At 51.7% G+C, this 17839-nt stretch overlaps 1 long non-coding RNA gene across 2 annotated transcripts in view; it reads right to left on the reverse strand.

Moving 5' to 3' along the window:
* LOC149991902 (uncharacterized) overlaps positions 1 to 17177 on the reverse strand; it is a 56485-nt gene extending 39308 nt beyond the window's left edge. The window contains exons 1-2 of one of the 2 annotated variants that reach the window (XR_016508597.1): positions 17110 to 17177; positions 2746 to 2889 (exon numbers count right to left, since the gene is read on the reverse strand). This is a non-coding gene — a long non-coding RNA (uncharacterized LOC149991902). The remainder of the gene's footprint in view (positions 1 to 2745; positions 2890 to 17109) is intronic. The other variant, XR_016508598.1, reaches the window with a different exon arrangement.
* Positions 17178 to 17839: the final 662 nt, after the last annotated feature.

Below are 17839 nucleotides of genomic sequence, written 5' to 3' on the forward strand. Positions count from 1 at the left end.
CGTGGGCACCTGGGGGACGTGCGCCTCCCACTAGGGACGAGGACTTTCAGCCCCCACCTCCCCTCTTTCTTCAGCTGAGCGTTCCTGGCAGCTCAGGGGCACAGGGGTTCTGCCTGCCCCCCCAGAGCTGCCATGGCAGACATGCTTCCAGGGGCACAGGGGCCCCCGTGCAGATGTGCAGACGGCCTGAGGCTGGGAGCACACGGGGAAGCTGCCCACCGAGGCGCGGGGGGGTGGGGGGGCTGGGAGAACACTCAGGGGGCCTCGGCCTCGGCTATCCTCACGCGCGCAGCTGTGGCTCGGCGGGCTGTCGACCGGAAGAAGGACGACTTCTTTTTCACATACAGGCTTCGTGTCTCAGAGCTGAAGCAGGTGCCCTGGAGGCGGGACCCACGGGTACAGAGAGCTCCCGTGTCGCCCCACCCCACACCCGCACGGCGTCCTCCCGGGTCCTCACAATAACAAACTTTCGTGGCCACGACATCGTCACCCCAAGTGCACAGGCCACACTGGGGGTCGCTCCCGGTGCTGCACAGCCTGTGGCATGTGACCGATAGGTAATGGCACCCACGCACCACCGACGTATCTCACAGATGCTCTGATACCCTCGGCGCTCGTGCTGGGCGTAATCGCGTCCTGCTCGACATCAGCTCCTATACTTTGCTCTATCCCCTGGCTCACTCACAGTCCCCTCAACGGTCCAATGAGCCATCACATCAAACGAACCCTCTGCTCCCTGCAAAAATACTAGCTATTCGCACACGGAACCATCTACTCTATAGTTTTGAAAAAAGCGTGGGTGAGTCTTCTGAAAGCTCAGGGAGCTCTTCGAAATGCGCTGTGACGTTGAAGGGAACCGCGGCTGCGCGTGGGCGGCGGCCGGAGCTACAGGTCCTGCGCGCCCGTGACAGGCCCGGGGGGAGGCCGAACCCGTGTCCGCCACGTGTGCCCAGCGAACGCCACACCATTCAGGTGACAGCAGCCATTCCCGGCCCTGTGCTCCCTCCCGGGCTCCCAGGATGCATCCACTTCGGGGACTTAAAGTAATTAATTTCCCCCCAAGCACGGGTTTGTAACAGGATTCGCTGGAGCTGCGGCTAATTGGCTGTATGGAGCGAATTCAATGAAAATGCACGGAGGGACCTCATGGAAGGGAAACGGGAAACAGCAGAACCGGAACGCAGAGGGTTTTCATAAATCACAGCCTTTGGTCTCCGAGAGGAGCGTGGACAAGGAAGGGAGGATCTGTTCCGTGAGGCCTGCCAGACGTTAACTAAAACATGGTGTGGAAGGCCACGGACGGAAAGGAAGGATGCTTTTCCTTGGTGAGCTGATGGGACGCAGCTCCCGAGCTGGGGGCTTCTCATTAACGGGACTCACGGCAGCGGCCAGACAACGGGCACCAAGTTCGAGCACCATCCCCAGACGGGCCGTCGAGCGCCCGTCTCCCTTCTGCCCCGTGGCTGAGCAGGGTCTGAACGCCCGGCCAGTGGTCCCGTCTCTGAGGCCAGGCAGTGACCTCCGGGGAGAGTTAACCCATTCAACCACGACTCATCGCTCAAACCAGCATCCTGTTAAATTGTTCATTCCATCACTCAGCCCAGGAAACCAGTAAAGAAAGTGATGCCTGGGCAAGTCACGGTGCTTGCCCTGATAACGCACGCAGGTGAATTATCTTCAACAAGCCTTTCCATTCTAAGTAGGGTGCTTACACGGGTATTTCTCAGACATGCTTTTTTCATTATTACTTGCCCTAGAAACCTTTTTAGGTATTATCTTCTCTAATTACTATTCCCAATACATTTGAATACCTTTGAAATTCTATAGATCTGTTTATAAATTCTACACATCCCTGTGTTTCATACATAAAAAGAGTGTGGCACTTTCTCCTCCAAGAACCAATCTCCACCCCATTGGGGGTGACGGGACTCCTGTTGGACATGCAACATGAGAAAGAATGAGTCAGTAGCCAAGGAGAAGGTATATACTGTATAAAACATGTTTCTAAACATCTGTAGTGCTGCGTCCCATGCCAAGAACATCATTCCTAAACCACTCAGGGTCTGCTTCTGGCCAGATCTGGTACCACACAACGGGCATAGGACTACTTACTTCTTCAAATACCATCCATCTCCTAGCAGAACAAGCATTTTTTACGGCGAGGGGCACCTCGAGTTCATTGCTGTAACGTTCACCAAAGACAGAAACGTGCATTTGCCGCTCAAGTTCGCTTCGCTGAATGTGTGAATGGACGAGGGGATGCGTGAATGGATGCGTGATGATTATTATACATTAGCGCACAGAATAGCCTTTTACAGAGATCCACCGATTCCTAGGACTTGAAGCAATGGGAATGCCAATTAGTCCCAAGGAATGGTATAAATACAACTATATATCCAAGTATCTGGTAGCAAGCAATTGCCAAAGCCGATTGTGCCCTGGCCGGTGTGGCTCAGCTGGTTGGAGCATCGTCCCGTAACTCAAAGGCTGGTGTTCGCTCCCTGGTCTGGGCACATAAGAAGCCCCGTCTGAGCACGTACGGGAGGCACCGTAAATGCTTCTCTCTCGCACCGATGGTTCCCTTCCGTTCTCCCTTCCCCTCTCTCTAAAAGCAATGAAAAATGCCCTCAGGTGAGCATAAAAGAAACAAACAGGTAGACTGTGAGCCCCAGCTGAGCGAGGTAAGAAATCGAAGGCATGCTGAGGTCAGCGGGGTGTGTCTGGTGCAGATGGCTCCCGTTTTACCTGTGTCCACAGGGAGCGCCCACCAAGCGCCAACTCCGCCTTCATCCCTGATGGGCTTATGGGGGACAATCTGCCTTTGAGAGAAGGAGTAGATGATTCGTCTGCTTTCCGAAGATGGCAACACTTCAACACATTTGCCTTCCCCTTGTAGAAAAGAAAAAACTATTAACATAATCTGCACACGATTATCGAAAAATGAAAGACTCAAGCGACTGTTGCTGATACGGGAACTTTGCACCTGATTCTATAGCTAAATGCCAAAAAGAAATCTGTCAGAGAAAGTAGCTAGAATATATATAATCCGTGGCACTTTCAAAATCAATGTGTTGAAATTAAGCAAAATAGGCTGGGCACAGAGGCTTGAAATCAGCTCAGTGGGGGTTGACTTGCATACTCCCTGCATCTCCATCAGGAACCGAAGGTTTCTTTTTTCTTAATAAATTATTATTTTATTGCCATGGCATAGAAAGCTCTCCTTTTGTTTCCATTTGTAAAATAGATGGACTTCTCTACTGTGAGATACATTGTTTCTTAGCGTAGTTTTGGGTTCACAGCAAAATGGAGCAGGAAGGACAGAGAGTTCCCATGTGCTCCTGCCGGGGCCCATGCACAGCGCCCCCACTATCGCCATCATCACTGAAGTTCGTTTTTCACAGCGGGTGGCCCTCCGCTGGTCCGTTCTTATCACAAGTGCACAGTTCACAGCACGCTCCCTCCTTGCTGCTGTGCCTGTAGTCTATGATTCCGGACTAATGTTTAATGAGGAATAAGCACCATTGTCATATCACACAGAACGGTGTTCACGGCCCTAAAAGCCACTGTGCTCCATCCGTTCCTCCCTCTCCCCCCGTAGCCTCCGGCAGCTACGGATCTGGTTACCATTTGGCCTTTTCCCGAATGTCCTGCAGTTAGAGCCATCCAGCATGTATGGTTTTCGGATTGGCCTCTGTCATGAAATCATATGTATTTAAAGTTCCTCCATGTCCCTTCAGGGCTCGGTCATTCACATTTTTCGGCGCTGAGTAGTATTCCACTGTCTGGAGGCACCACAGTTGATCCATCTCTTACTGAAGGACATCCTGGTTGTTTCTGAATTCCGGCAATGATGAAGACAGGCTATGAACACCCATGGTAGGTTTCTGTGTGCATAAAAAGCAGACGCACGAATCATGACGTTGAGGGATATGATTGGGGTTTTTTGTTTTTTTTTTTTTATGTTTTGAAGACACTTACCAAACTCATAATACCATTCTCAAAAACATGTAACACACACACACACACACACACACATGCATGTACACACACACAAAACAAAGCAAGAAAGATGCACATGCTTGTCCTAGCTGCACAAACTAGCATGCTCCATACACCCCAGTTCACATCTCCAGCGGGGCTCACCAGATCATCACTAACTACATTTTTCATTCTTTGGAAAATAAATGAAAGTGTGTTCAATGAACAGAAGCCCCCTTTCCTAGCCGTTTGGGCGGTTACGATGCTTGGATGCAAAGTAGATCATTGTGCAAAAATTCGATGGACGACTTTTTTTGAAATCCCTGGTGGTTGTGGTGGAAAGGTCAACTAGGAGCCAGATTAAACTATTATGCAAAGTGTCCACAGTAAAATGAGCTGCCCTGGAGGTCAGGTCATGTGCTTACGCACGATGCTCCTGCAGCAGAACACAGGCATGCTGTTCTTCAAAGCCAGAAATGACGGAGTCAGCTTTAGCGTCCTCGGCGCAGGAGGCCAGAAGAAACTTGTCTTCCCTCCTTGGTAGGAATGAAAAACACCTTCTCTTACTGAGAACAGCGATAGGTGGGATAATGTAAAAGCACGGACAGAAGTCCTTCTACCTGTTGATCTGAAACTAACATTTATATTTGAATGCTCACGAGTCTTCCTGGGCATCCTTGAAAGGTTGTAAAATCCAATTGTTCATGTATTGGGTTGGCCAAAACGTTTGTTTGGTTTTTTCGTGAGCTGGGTCTAGTAGCGCTCAGTGTCTTTACCTCCGTTCAAAACCGTTTTGTGAGACTGCATTGTGTGACAGCCATCCTAGCGGCGTGCGTTTCAAAAAAGATCAGAAATGCTGCATGTCTGTGTAGCCATTTTAATGCTGAAGGTGGAAGAAAATATGCCACATTTTTGGCACATTATGCTTTGTTATCTAAGAAAGGTGGAACACACACACACACACACAAGATGTATGCAGTGTCTGTGAAGTTTCGCGCTGGCGATGTCCCGCGGGACGATGCCCCACGGTCGGGCAGACCAGGTGACGTGGATAGCGATCTCATGGAGACATTCACTGAGGACAATCAATGTTCTACCACATGGCAGAGAGCAGACTTACTCAAAATTTCCGAATCAATAAAGCTGTTGGGGAAAATGAAAAACGTGTCTTTTATTTTACAGAAAAAACTAAACGGACATTTTGGCCAACCCAATACATTTTTCTACACGTATGTAAAATAAGGAACTTCATATCTTTACAAGCATCTCATGGAACATCATTAGTAATAAAAGAGCAAACAGTGTACTATGGTTTCTATTTAATCCTCAAACGCTCTGAAATTAAATATGTATAACTTAAAATAGAACTTATAATCATGTCTTAAAAGCACTGCAAATTGAGAAGTTAATGAGGAAAACTAATATAAAATTAGACGGGATGAATCATGCCACATGCTGTCCTTTTAAGTAAATTGAAACCTCTTTTTCTTTTTGTTATTCAGTACCGTCCTCTCTCATCACAAACGAGCCTTTTGATTTGACTATTTGGGAAATCATGTTAATGAGTTGGATGGTATTTGCTGGTATTGAAACTCCTCCAGAAAACAAGACAACGAGGAAACGTAATAGAAAGGAAGTATTTCCAGAGCAACGCTGGACGAGAACAGAACGGCTATTCTGTTACCATTCCCACATCTTCGGTCCGACGAGTTTAGCGCTCGAGATGTTTACAGCGCGGAACCACCTTTCCAACCCCTCACATCACAGAACCAATGACACTTTTAAATCTTGTCTTCTAAAATAAAATGCGCTTTCCCAAGAGAAAACAATGAACAGGAAAGTAAAAATACATAGCCCCCTCATCTGGAACAATTTTTACTGCAGAATTATCTTCTCGTCCTCCAAGTGTTCGGGTGTCTTTCCCTTATTTGGGGGGAAGTTTAAAATCTGTTTTAACCTATGAAACGTAATGTGTTTTGAAAATGCAATCAATGAGCACATTTTGAGGGAACTTTGGGTTTTGAATGCGTAGGACCCGAGGCAGCTCCTCCTCCCAGGTGACTGGAGGACACAGCCTTCTGCGTCTTGGGTCTGAGTCCGTGCGCTGCAGCGCGAGCCCGACGGGGTAGGCGTGGCCCCCATCCCCGGACACACCGCGCGCAAGGTGGGGCGGGCGGGGGTGTGTACAGCAAACCTCACGGGGCACGAGGCTGCACGGATATTCACTGCTTTCTCCACGTTCAGTTTAGATGGCGCAGGGTGCTGCTGATTTCCCTTCTAACAAGGGCGGGATCTCATGAGTGTCCCGAGTCATGATTATTTCTGCCAATGACCCACAAGGAATGCAAACAGGTGACTGTCAGGTGACTGAGAGACGCAGGCTGTATCTTTTGACCTGGAAGCAACATCATTTTATTTAGCTCTGCTCTTTCAAACACGGCAGTACCGTCTGAACATCTCATTGCAGAAGCTGTGCCAGCGGCCCCGCTCCTGCGTGCTCGTATCCTATCAACTGGGAGAATTAATAAAGTGCTTGAAGAAGTCCAGTATTTGCCAGCATTTCTTGGCATCGCTGAACTAATTTTTAAGCAAGCATATGTTGTTTTATGTCTGATTTCATGGTATAATAACGAACAATGTTTGTGTCACCGAATAAGTAAACGAATATGCGGCGCTCATCATCCACGTTCAATTTTGAGGATAAAATGAATATATATCTTTTATGCCTGAAACCATTCTCTTTTGGCACGGGGCTCTCGGCCATAAGAAGAGGGTTTTTCATACGTGAATTTAGTGTGTTAATATTATGATTTCGCCCTAGCACATCCCCCAGCTCCAACGTTCCTCATGCCGTTCCCGCTCTGTTCAGATCCGAGCAGGATTCATCCGTGAGTCTTCTCTGTACCAGCACGAAACCCAGCTCGGTCCCTCACCGTCTGCTCCTCCCGCCTCCCCGGAACCTCACCACCTCGCAGCACGTGAAGCCCTGCTTCTCCCAGACGTCTGCTTTTCTCCGGTTTCCTGCTCTCTCTGCCTGTGGCCGCCCTTTGTCCATCTGCCCGGCTGCACCCACCCTCTCTCTCGCCCCCACCTGCCCTTAATGCTGACGTGCATTCTTCAGGGTGTACCCTCAGTCCCCGTCTTCCTCCCTCCCCGGCACTGGCTGCACCCCCGCACTCCACGGCGACAACGTCCTCTCCAGGCCAGTGACGTCCACTCTTAGGTCTCAGCTTTTCCTTCCCGACTTGGCCCCCACCGCCTCCTGGGCGTTCCGCTGAGGATGTGCCCAGAGGACAGACATGGGCTGATCGGAGAGAGAGTTCACACCCACCTGCTCAGACACATGATTCTTTCGGGTGCATATGCAGATTGCCAGCACCTGCTGGGAAGCACCCTCAACCCAAAATGAGATAAAGCTTCGGTCACTGTGACGTCTATGCTTTGCCTTCTAACCCGCCAGGGGCAAGGCTGTGTCTGACCCTATTCTTCCCTCGTTCTGGGCTCATTCCTCCGCACGGATTACCCGAGAGCCGACCAGGGGTGCCCCCGCCCCGCTGCCCTGCCCACAGGTAGCAAGAGTCCTAGACAGAGGACAGAGGAGCGGCATGGGGTGTGGGTGCAGCCAGCAAGTGCAGTCCCATGCCCGAGGCCGGGAGCTTCAGGAAGGCCTGTGTGCGGCGCCAGGACTCCAGGGTGGTCTCCGTGTGCCCGTGATGCCAGCCAGCGGAGGGGACACGGGACAGCGGGGCGGAGCGCTGGCCCACACAGGCAGTTGGAGGAGACTTCGGGTCGTGAACGATGCCCAGGACCCCGGGACGCGCTGGGCAGAGGGGCGGCTGGGAACGCGAGGTCGGCAGGGCTAGGGTTAGGAGAGCCCTTCTCCAACGGCGTTCAGAGTGAGATCCTGTCCTTTGGTCACGGGGCCGCCCCTGAGCGCATCGAGGGGAAGGATTTCCTAATGGCTTCTGTGTGCGGCTCCTTCCAGCTGTTTCCTGGAGCACGATGAGAGACGTGTGTGCCCGAGTTACGGATCCAGGGGTTATCAGGCATCGCTGCGTATGTCTTCTTGGCAACTACGGGGTTTTTAACAAGGAAACTCCCGTTACTGGGAAACTGGGAAGCCTGGGCAGCCTCCTCGGGGCCTCCCACTGTCGGCCCCAAACCACTCCATCGTCACCCCGATCATGCCCTGTCTACGCAATTCCATCTGAATGCCCCCCCCCCCGCCACATCGCTGAGGTGCATGTCCCAATACACAGGCCTCTGCATTCCATCCCACACGCTACCCACGCCACACTCACGACATGCGCTGCAATCGAAGCTCGAGTCCACACGCAAAGGTTCTTATCCCTTGGCCCCAGCCAACTTGTCCATCTTCCAAAAGGCAATCAAGGGCCTGCACAGCTTCGATCCATCTGTCCCTCGCTTCCGCCCGCGGGACTGCGGCGCGATGACAAGTTTATAACCCCCTTTGTGTGTGCATCTCCTGGCCCCACGGAAACTCTGGAAGGTCTGCTTCAGTGCAGTGTTTTGTGATTAATCTATGAATTTATCTGGGGGGGGGCTGTCCATTTTAATAAGTCCTCATGGCTAAGATTTTAAACAGATAATAGAGTTCCGTCGATCATTTAGAAGTGCAAACATTTTTAGAGTCTTTGACCTCTGAGATACACTGGCTCAAACGGCCCATTTTACAGGCAAAACGGAGGCAGAAAGCTCTTTGCTCAAACACACGAAGCTATCGGTGACAAAGAAAGACAGGCACACCCGCTCCTCAGGTGGCACAAAATGGAAGCGACAATTATTTCAATGCATCTGGCTAACGTGTCTTTGGTTAAAAGCCATCCCGAAATTTCTCAAACAAAATGTCATCGATGGAAGTGTTTACAAAAGTATTGGTCCACAAATTTACCGAAGGTCGTTTGTTCTACAAAACAAATGTGTTATTTATACTCATAAAATTTTGTAGACCATACCTTACTAGCTAGAACGTATCTTTTTATTCTTATTAAAAAAAAAAAATTAGGACTGTGTACGTGCATTTACAAAGTTCTGGTCTCAGCTGGCATGTTAAGACATATTCCTGTAAGTTACCTGGTTTTAGGGTCTCGAGTAGCTGACAAAGGTCCGCTAGGTCTGCCCAACATTGACCAGGAAAGGAGTCCCCAGACGGAAGAATCTGCCTTCAAAAACAGCGATTTCCACCAACGTGGAAAGAAAGATATGGTTGTGGGAATAAAGTACAACTTCATTTTTAAATATTCCCGTCCCTGGGGAGATATCACTGTGGCCTGAAAAGTCACATGTCCTTGCCGCGGCCACCCTTGGTCGCTGACCTGAGGTTGTCCGGCGGCCACGCGTGGGGAGCTGCTCTGTGTCGCCCCACACCCCCTCCCAGGCAGCATCCCCAGATGCCAAAACGCTTTAGGACTTCTTACGAAACGTCCCAGCCCCCGTGCCGACACGGGTGCGGAACGCAAAGCCCCCCGCTCGGAGGAAGAAACCCCCGGTTTTAGTTTAGAAAGGCCGTCTGCTTCAAGCTTCCGTCTCGGGCGTCCATGAACCCAGCCAGTGAGGCCGACCATCTTACGGGGAAGAGGGCGGCCTGCAAAGTTGAACTTCACAGACCCCGTTGTCCCTGGAGAGTTTGCAAACAGCCCACGCGTTCCTGATCTGATCTCGCCCCTGGGCCGCCTTCGGAGGCACTGACGTGGATCTCTGGACAGAGCGCGGAGGGCTTCCCGTCGGGCGTCTGTAACCGATTAGTCCCGAGTCTGGCATTTCCACGTGACCGTCTTCTTATCGCAGAGGCGAGGGCACTTACCTCGTTAACAGGAAAAATAAAATTTGACCCCGACTGTGAAGGTGACTGCTTTGTTTGAAAGAGAAGCCCTGACTGGTACGGACACGACATGGAGAGATAAGTTCTAACAGGAGATCCAGTCACCAAACCAGGCCTGCGACCGGTTGGGCGGGTCCCTGATGACAGCGTGACAAGGCGGAGGGCCGGTGACAGCCCCCGGGGCGCGCTCGGCCGTCTCAGCTACCCCAGAAGGCATCGCTGCTGACCGCGGCTCTGCAGATCCGGAAAACAGTAATAACTACGCGGGAGAAATGGAGGAAAGTATGTGAATGTGTCACATGACTTTAAGTAAGCGGGAAACAAAAATGGGCGGGGGGGGCACCTGGAGGGGCTCCTTCGGGCTCCTGGTGGGTTCATGCAGCCACGTTTAGGTTCCTCGTGTCTTGGGGACGTCTAAGTGGAGGTTTGAGGGGACAGGTCAGGAGAGAAGAGAGGACACCGTGGGGGGGCAGGGCACCCACCCGAGAGAGCGGCTGAAGCTGGGGTGTGCTGGGTGCTGCTTGCACAGAGGACGTGGCGCAAGAGCTCTGGGCCCGAGCGTGGCGTTCGGGGCTGGGAGGGAGGCTGGGATTAGCCCGCGGTTGCACACGCACAGTGTGTACGCAGTCTTTCACTTTCGGGGTGTTACAAAAACAGCGCGTGCTGATTAGCTTTGGAAAGACGGGCCTTGCGGTGTCCCGTTGACCACGTCCCCACGGTTGCAGTGTCATCCTCCACGGCACCAGGTCCTGTCCAGGTCACCTCACTGGTCCCTGCAGCCCGCGCGGTTTCAGCCTCTGCCTTTAATCACGAAAGTGTGCACACACATATCGCCCATCCTCCGTCTGCGTTCCCGCTCCTACAGCCACGGGCGGGAACACCCACCCTCCCGAGCACGGGGGACACTTCCGCACCCTGTGCCGCATCCACGCCCGCAAATCCTCTTCCCGTTCCTCCTCTGGACAGCTTCCTTCTGCCTCAGACTCGGCCGAAGGCATCTTCCAGCGGAGATCCTCTGATTCCCACCCAGGCCAAAGCCAGCCCCACGCCGTTAGCCCTAACTTCCTATTTCCAGAACGGTCTTGCTCTGAGTTTCTGCGCGCATGCGTTTCCATTGCCTGTGACGGAGATGATTCCGTGGGAGGAGCAATAATTCTGCGCTTTTACCTCCTTTATGGCACCGGGGTGCTCTTAGGCTCAGAACAGATGACCCCGGTCTGCACACTGGATTTCGCAGCAAGAACTGAAAACACCAGGATTCTAAGCCCTGCCCTGGGGTTTGGGAACACCCAGCCCAAGGTGTGCTGCGCAAGGCGGGGACACCGAAGGCGTCCGCGTCTGCACGGGTGGAGGGAGACTTGGGAATCACCTTCAGGGGCCCCCGCATCTGTCCGCGCACAAACGGCTCACGGGGGAGGGGCGTGTCTGTTCTCTGCCTACAGGCAGCTGGGCGCGCTCTCCCCCCCCCTCTCTCTCTGTCTCTCTCTCTCTGAGTCCGTTTTCCACGGTTACGTCCTGGCAGTCTGCATGTTCAAGAACCCCTCTGTGATTCTGACGTGGCGGCTGGTGGTGTCTCTGTTCCTGCGCCTTAGGTTTCCTCGTGTTATGGTCATTTCCTGGCTCTGTCCTCTGAGTAACCCCCCGGCCCTCCTTCTGTTCCAGCCCAGGATTTGTTTTCCAGCACGGAGAGAGAGGTGATGTGAGAGAAATAATGTGGGCTCTATCCGCTTTGAGACGTGAAAGCAGCATATTCGTCCTGGCGTGTACGACGAAGCAAATAGTGCTGAAAATTTTAAATCTAAGACCTTTTTTTTTCTCTTACCCGGAGATGGCATGCGCAGCCTTGATGAAAAAAAAATCCCATAAAGATAGTAAGATAAAGACTTAAACATGAACAATTCCAATTTCAATGAATATTCATGACATGGAAATAGTGGGCTGATTTAATATTTAATACCGATATAAATTATGTTTAAAAAATGTAGAACGTTTCATTGCATTTCTGGCTATCTCTTTTGTTCTACCGGGCCAACTTAAACTTGTAAAAGGGCAACCAAGAAATACTCTCTTAGCCAAAGATTCAAACGTGCATGCTTATGTTTTCCAGGCTGACCTGGCCATGAAGCAGGTATCCAAGACGTCCCTAAACTCCGCACAGTTCGGAGCACGATCATCGGGGCCACCCTTCTGGTCTTTGGCTGTGCTGGGATGTTGGTGTTTTTTCTCCGGTTTCCAAGGCGCCTGCAGGGAGCTGGACGGCGTGGCGTGACTGTGTTCCCAGGGCTGAAGCCCAGTGTGACGGACAGCCGTGGGCAGACCGGCTGCCGCGCGCCCAGGAACCTGGCTGGGGACCGAGAAATGACGGACGGGCCCTCTCCCCAAGGAGGTTCCCGGACCCAGGCGGTAACTACAGGGCCAGGAGACGTGCCGCCAACACGCTCAGACCGCTGTGCTCTGGCTGAACCGCGGAGCCCGAGGGGCATGGCCCGGGGGACGCCGAGCAGAGGAACCTGTCCCGGGGACACGGCGCTGGCCTCCCCGGCCGCACGCTCACCCAGGCGTCTCCTGGAGACAACGACGACCCCTGAGCTGGGCTTGCTCTTGGATACCACCCGCTCTTTTATTTTCAACATGAAAAGAAAATGGTAAACATGGTAAGAAAAAATTAAAAGAGGAAGCAGGTCAAACCCTTTAGAATGAGACAAATACATCAAGCTGAGATTCCCAAACATAAGACTGAAAGCTGATTAAAACCTGTCAAAAGCCAAGAGTTCCTCTGAGCATGTGAGACTGTGGCAGCTTCACACGGGTCCTGGGCCTTCAGTGGGGCTGACTTTCCTGCGGATTATTAAAAACAGTGCAAAAAGCCCTGGTTGGTGTGGCTCAGTGGACTGAGCACCAGCCTGCCAACCCATGGGTCGCGGGTTCGATTCCCAGCCAGGGCACAGGCCTGGGTTGCGGGCCAGGTCCCCCGCTGGGGGTGCGCAGAGGCAACCCCACATCGGTGTTTCCCTCCCTCCCTTCCCCTCTCTCTAAAAGTAAATAAATAAATAAAGTCTTTGGGAAAAAAATAGTGGTACATTGTTTTTTAAATGCCGGTGAGTTTCCGGTGACTCGCTGCAGCTCCAGTGCCCTTGAGCCATGGTGTCCCACCGTGTGCAGCGTCCCCAAGTCCTCCCACATAACGTACTGGAGCATACATCGCCGTGCAGGCGACTTTCGTATGGATATGACTCTCCTGTCCCCGTACGGGAGGTGATCTAAACCAGAGAGCCCGCCGCGCTCGGTCCTCCCTTCCCTGTTTGCTCCCCAGCGCTCAGGGAGCTGCCCCGCGGTCTTACAAAGAGTCCAAACGTCCTCCCGCGGCCGCAGGACCACGCCTGCCCGGGCCACCCCTTCGCTGCCCGCCCCCCGGGCACGGCTCCTCCTCCCCAGCCCCCGCCCCTGCCCCTGCACGGAGCTGGCCGCAGTTCTCCCCCTGCGCCCGTCCGCCACAGCCGCGCCACCAGGCCCGTGCCTGCTTGACCTCTGGCCCCAGTGCCACCTGAGTCCTTCTCGGAAATGTACCCTTGAGACGCATTTGTAATCATAGAACAGACGTAGCAGGCCTGGTGACACACCGTACAAGGGACCCACCCTGAGAACACAGCACAGCTGAAATCAGGCACACGATGACTGTGTGTAAAGTGGAATTGCCTGACCGTGGTTTAAAAATATTTCATTCGGTTAAACAAACAAAAAAAAAGCTCATGAATTCACTGAGTCCCTTTTGAACCCTCGTTTCTCCCACCCGACGGGCCATCCCCTTCAATCAATACAGCTGAACATGCATCCTGCGCACGCAGGGCTGACCTGCAGATGCACAAGCGCGCAGGAGTGAGGCCCGAGCTGAAGCTTTCCGAGTTCAGTCCCTGACTCCTCTGGAGACCTGATTCCCTTCAGGAGCCAGGGACGCTCGTGCTCCGTGACAGGGTGTCTGGGCAGTGCTGGGGCCTGCAGAAGTCCCCACGCGTGCAGCTGTGCTCCCTGCTCGCATCTCCTTGCTCCAGGTCAGCGCTGGCAGAGTTTCAGAGCACCCGGCGTTCTCACCACCTGACGCTCAGACACGCGTGTGATCATAACGTCACAGAAGCATTGTGGCGCATTCTCCGCAGGCTGAGTCTTTCCTGCTTGGTTTTCTACGTCCCCTCCATCTTTCACCCTGGAGAGTTTCGGTAAAAATTATTTCGCAGCACCTACTTACACACTCCCAAGTTAGTGACAGATTTAATGGCAATGCATACGTTCCCGTGATCGTACAGAAGGAGCTCTAGCGTCGGCTCAGCCAGCCTTCCTTGCAGTGACCTTCGCCGCCTTGGATTCCTGCGCCAGCGCTGGCCGAGGACGGATGGAGGAATGTAGAGACCGCGAGGCTTGGCAACTTCCTCCGTAAGAGTCAAGTTATAAATCTCGCTTTGCAACTCCCAGAGCAGCGTTTGCTTCCTCTGCACTTTGTTCCGCTTGGCACTTCATTCTCTTAAGACATGACAGGAACACGCTTCCACCCAAAAGGCACTGCCAAAAAAACAAAAGGCTGTTTCCACGGGCGTCTCGGGGCAGGATATTTTCTTTCTCTTATTGCAAGTGAAAAATCATACATTTGCATGCTTTTACACATTGACGTAGAAGGGGAAAGACATGTAATTATTCATTTGATGGATGACCACTTTTCTACTTTAACTTGCTACAAAGTATCAACTGTATCTTTTTAAAAAGATTTTATTTATTTGTTTTTAGACAGAGGGGAGAAGGAGGAGACAGAGAGGGAGAGAAGCATCGATGTGCAGTTGTCTCTCACACACCCGGCCGGGGACCTGGCCCGCAACCCAGGTCTGTGCCCTGACTGGGCATCGAACCGGCGACCCTTCGGTTCCCAGTCTGGCGCTCAATCCACTGAGCCACACCAGCGAGGGCCCAACTGTACCTTCGTAACACAAAATGATTCTATGAAAAGACCACCATGCATTAAACATATTAAAATAAGAAACACTCTCAGTAGATCATAGGGAGGATTACCAATTATACTCAGATATTTTAAGAGTAAAATCAGTAACTATTTACATCTCATACTGCATTGTATACACATTTCCTCTTAAACATGTAAAGATATTTTGCCTTATATTCCCATAAGAAAATAGATGTAGAGGAACAATAACAACCAACAAAGAAAAATGAGTACAATGTAAACACTGTATTTCCTCCTCCTAAGACGCCCTGACGGTCAGCGTGAGAGCCTTTCTTTTCTGCTCTGGGAAGTGCAGCCCTCTGTGACCACAGACGGAGACACAGCCTGTCCCTTAAAACCTGCGCTGACGCGGCAGACGGGGCAGAAGGACACCCGCACTGCACAGGCCGCAGGTGGCATGGCACGCAGTTTTCTGAGTCTTGGCCTGCGTTTCACGATCGTGGGTGACTTTCACCGAAGCTATTGTTTGTCAGGAGGCGGGGCAGGTGAAGAGGAGGTGCAGGCGGTGTGCTGGGGACTCGAGGACCTGCGGTGACTCTGAGGTGTCCGTGCAGGCTCCGCCCTGGTAACAAATGTCCCACTGGGGCGAGTGATATTGATAATGTGATAATGGGGGGACTGCATTCTGGGGGTGCAGGGCTGGTAAGGGAGGTCTCTGTATCTTCCTCCCCATCTTGTAAAGCTGCCACTGCCCTAAATAATAGTCTTTAAAAAAGTCACCAGGAATGAGGGCTCTGAGTGCATGTGGCCGACAGCCAGGGTCCCTTAGAACCGAACACCGCCCCCGGGTCTGCTGACACTGGCTCCTTCCCACGCCTCAGTCACGGCTCTCGAAATCCCCACGACGCACCATGGACCAAAATATCTCACGAGAGGCACCGTCCAACATTTCCCCTTGTTACAGCACATCCAAGTCTTTTCAAAGGCAGGGGACAATCCCAAAACATCCCTCCAGATTCACTGTTTTTTTTTTTTTGTCCCTACATTCCAAACATTAATCCAATCACCTGCCTTCAAAAGGAAATTGAACAGATCTAATACTGTATGCATGTTCCATATACTTTGAGAGATGACATGTCAGCTGGGATTCTAATGGGCCATTCCAGCCTGATAAATGCTCAGTGAAATATCATCTGGTGTTTTACCCAATTAATAGGATGGACGTTCTCTCTACACATTAGTTTTTGGTTTTTCACTAGCATGGTAACTACGCCATCCATTTAAGAAGCATGAAATCAGAGAAAATCAGAGCAATGTGAAGATATCCTTTTAGATCTAATAAATACATCAGCCAGATATCTTAAAGAGTTTTACTCCGGTCGGGTGGAGGGAGAGAAAAATACCAAACGCTTTGGAAAGGACCCAGAAAGAAAATGTTCAACTTCAAGACCCATAAAGAAAAGGTTCAACATCACGGCTCACTTGCCATATTTTGTCACTGAACAGGATATGTCATGTAGACACTAAATATGTTTGTATGTCCTCTTAGAGATGTGTGTCCACAGTGACTATAACAAGAAAATGAGGTTGGAAAGGCTGGAAGGGCCAGGCCACCTGCTGAGGCCGCACGACGGGGGGCAGTAGCTGGAGCGCACCCTCGCCAAAGCCTTTCAGTGCCTGCTGGCTTTTGTGACCTGTGTCACAATGTTTGATTCATTCTGGAGACACCCATGTCAATCACCTCCCTCCGGAAACTTGACCAAAAGGAAATTGCTTGAACAAATCTAACGCTACGAACCTGGGAGTACACATGGCAGGAAGGGTGCCAAGTGCCCGCACGAGGGGTCACTAGAGAGAAGGTCTGCCCATGTTCCTCGCAAGAGAACATTAACTCCCTGCTCACAATTCCGCGACACCTCAGGTCCTAAGGAAAGTGATGCTGATAACGTGCTAAGGGGAAAAGCAGACTAACACACTGTCCGAAGACGGTAATTTCTAATACCTGAAGTAACTCTCAGGCAACGCATAGGATCAATTAAAACGCGATTTGAATAGGTGAGAATTCTGTGTTTAAAGTTAAATATCCCATCGCTTTTGATGCTGAACCTATGGTGTGTCTTATGTGTCATTTGAACCTAGCAAAAATCTTCAAAGAACCCAATTTAGATTACGGGACGGAACAGAGAGCATTAAGCCTACGGTCTTATACTGGAAGCAAAGAACGTCATTAGTACGCCTTTTGCCACGTAACACGGTCTGGGCAAAGTGCGAACTATCTTCTGAAAGACACAGCGTTTGCCTTTGGGATTGCTGGGGTCAGCTCTCTGAAGGTACGTTTCCTTACCTTACACGGGGTGGCTTGGCCGATGCTCTCTTACGTGGCCTTCAGCGATAATATTCCGTGAATTTACACCTCCTGGAAATAAAACACAAAAAGAGAAGCAAATTCACTGGCATGGCACCATGCATCCCAAGATTGAAGAGAGCAGTCCTGGAGGGATCACCGAGATTCTCAAAGGTCCTGAACTTGGACCATTTCAGCGAAGGATGAATTGCCCACTTCTACACAGATCTGCAGCAGGTACCGGCCAGGTTGGTGAGCCCGTGACATACACAGCAGGTTACCCAGGTGATCCTAGGACGACGTTCCCCATAGTGATGCAGTCACGCCATCGCGTCCTTCCAAGGGCACTGCCTGCTTAGGGGCGCCGGTGACCACCAGGCAGAGAAGACATGGGGCTTGCTATGGCTCATGCTCACAGCTCAGTGTGCGTGGACAAGTCCTGGGCACGTGTGCGCCACAGGTGCACGGCTGGTCCCCCCTCAGCACGCTGGTCGCATGCGTCAGAGGATCACAGTGCCGTGGTTCCTCTGTCCCTGCACCTGGCCCAGCCGCCCTCCCCCGAGTCTGGGGCACAACACTCACTTGACCCAGGTCTGCCCATCTCCAGCCTTTATCTGTCCACAGATGCTCGCTGTCTAACTGAAACATCAAGCCACGTCCGTACGTCCTGCCGTGGTTACTGTCAGAGGGACGAAAGTCGCCCATGTTATGTCTCCCTTGAGGGAACTGG

Source organism: Furipterus horrens, unplaced genomic scaffold (assembly GCF_987537825.1).
Source record: "Furipterus horrens unplaced genomic scaffold, mFurHor1.1.pri manual_scaffold_17, whole genome shotgun sequence".
Classification (NCBI taxonomy): domain Eukaryota; kingdom Metazoa; phylum Chordata; class Mammalia; order Chiroptera; family Furipteridae; genus Furipterus; species Furipterus horrens.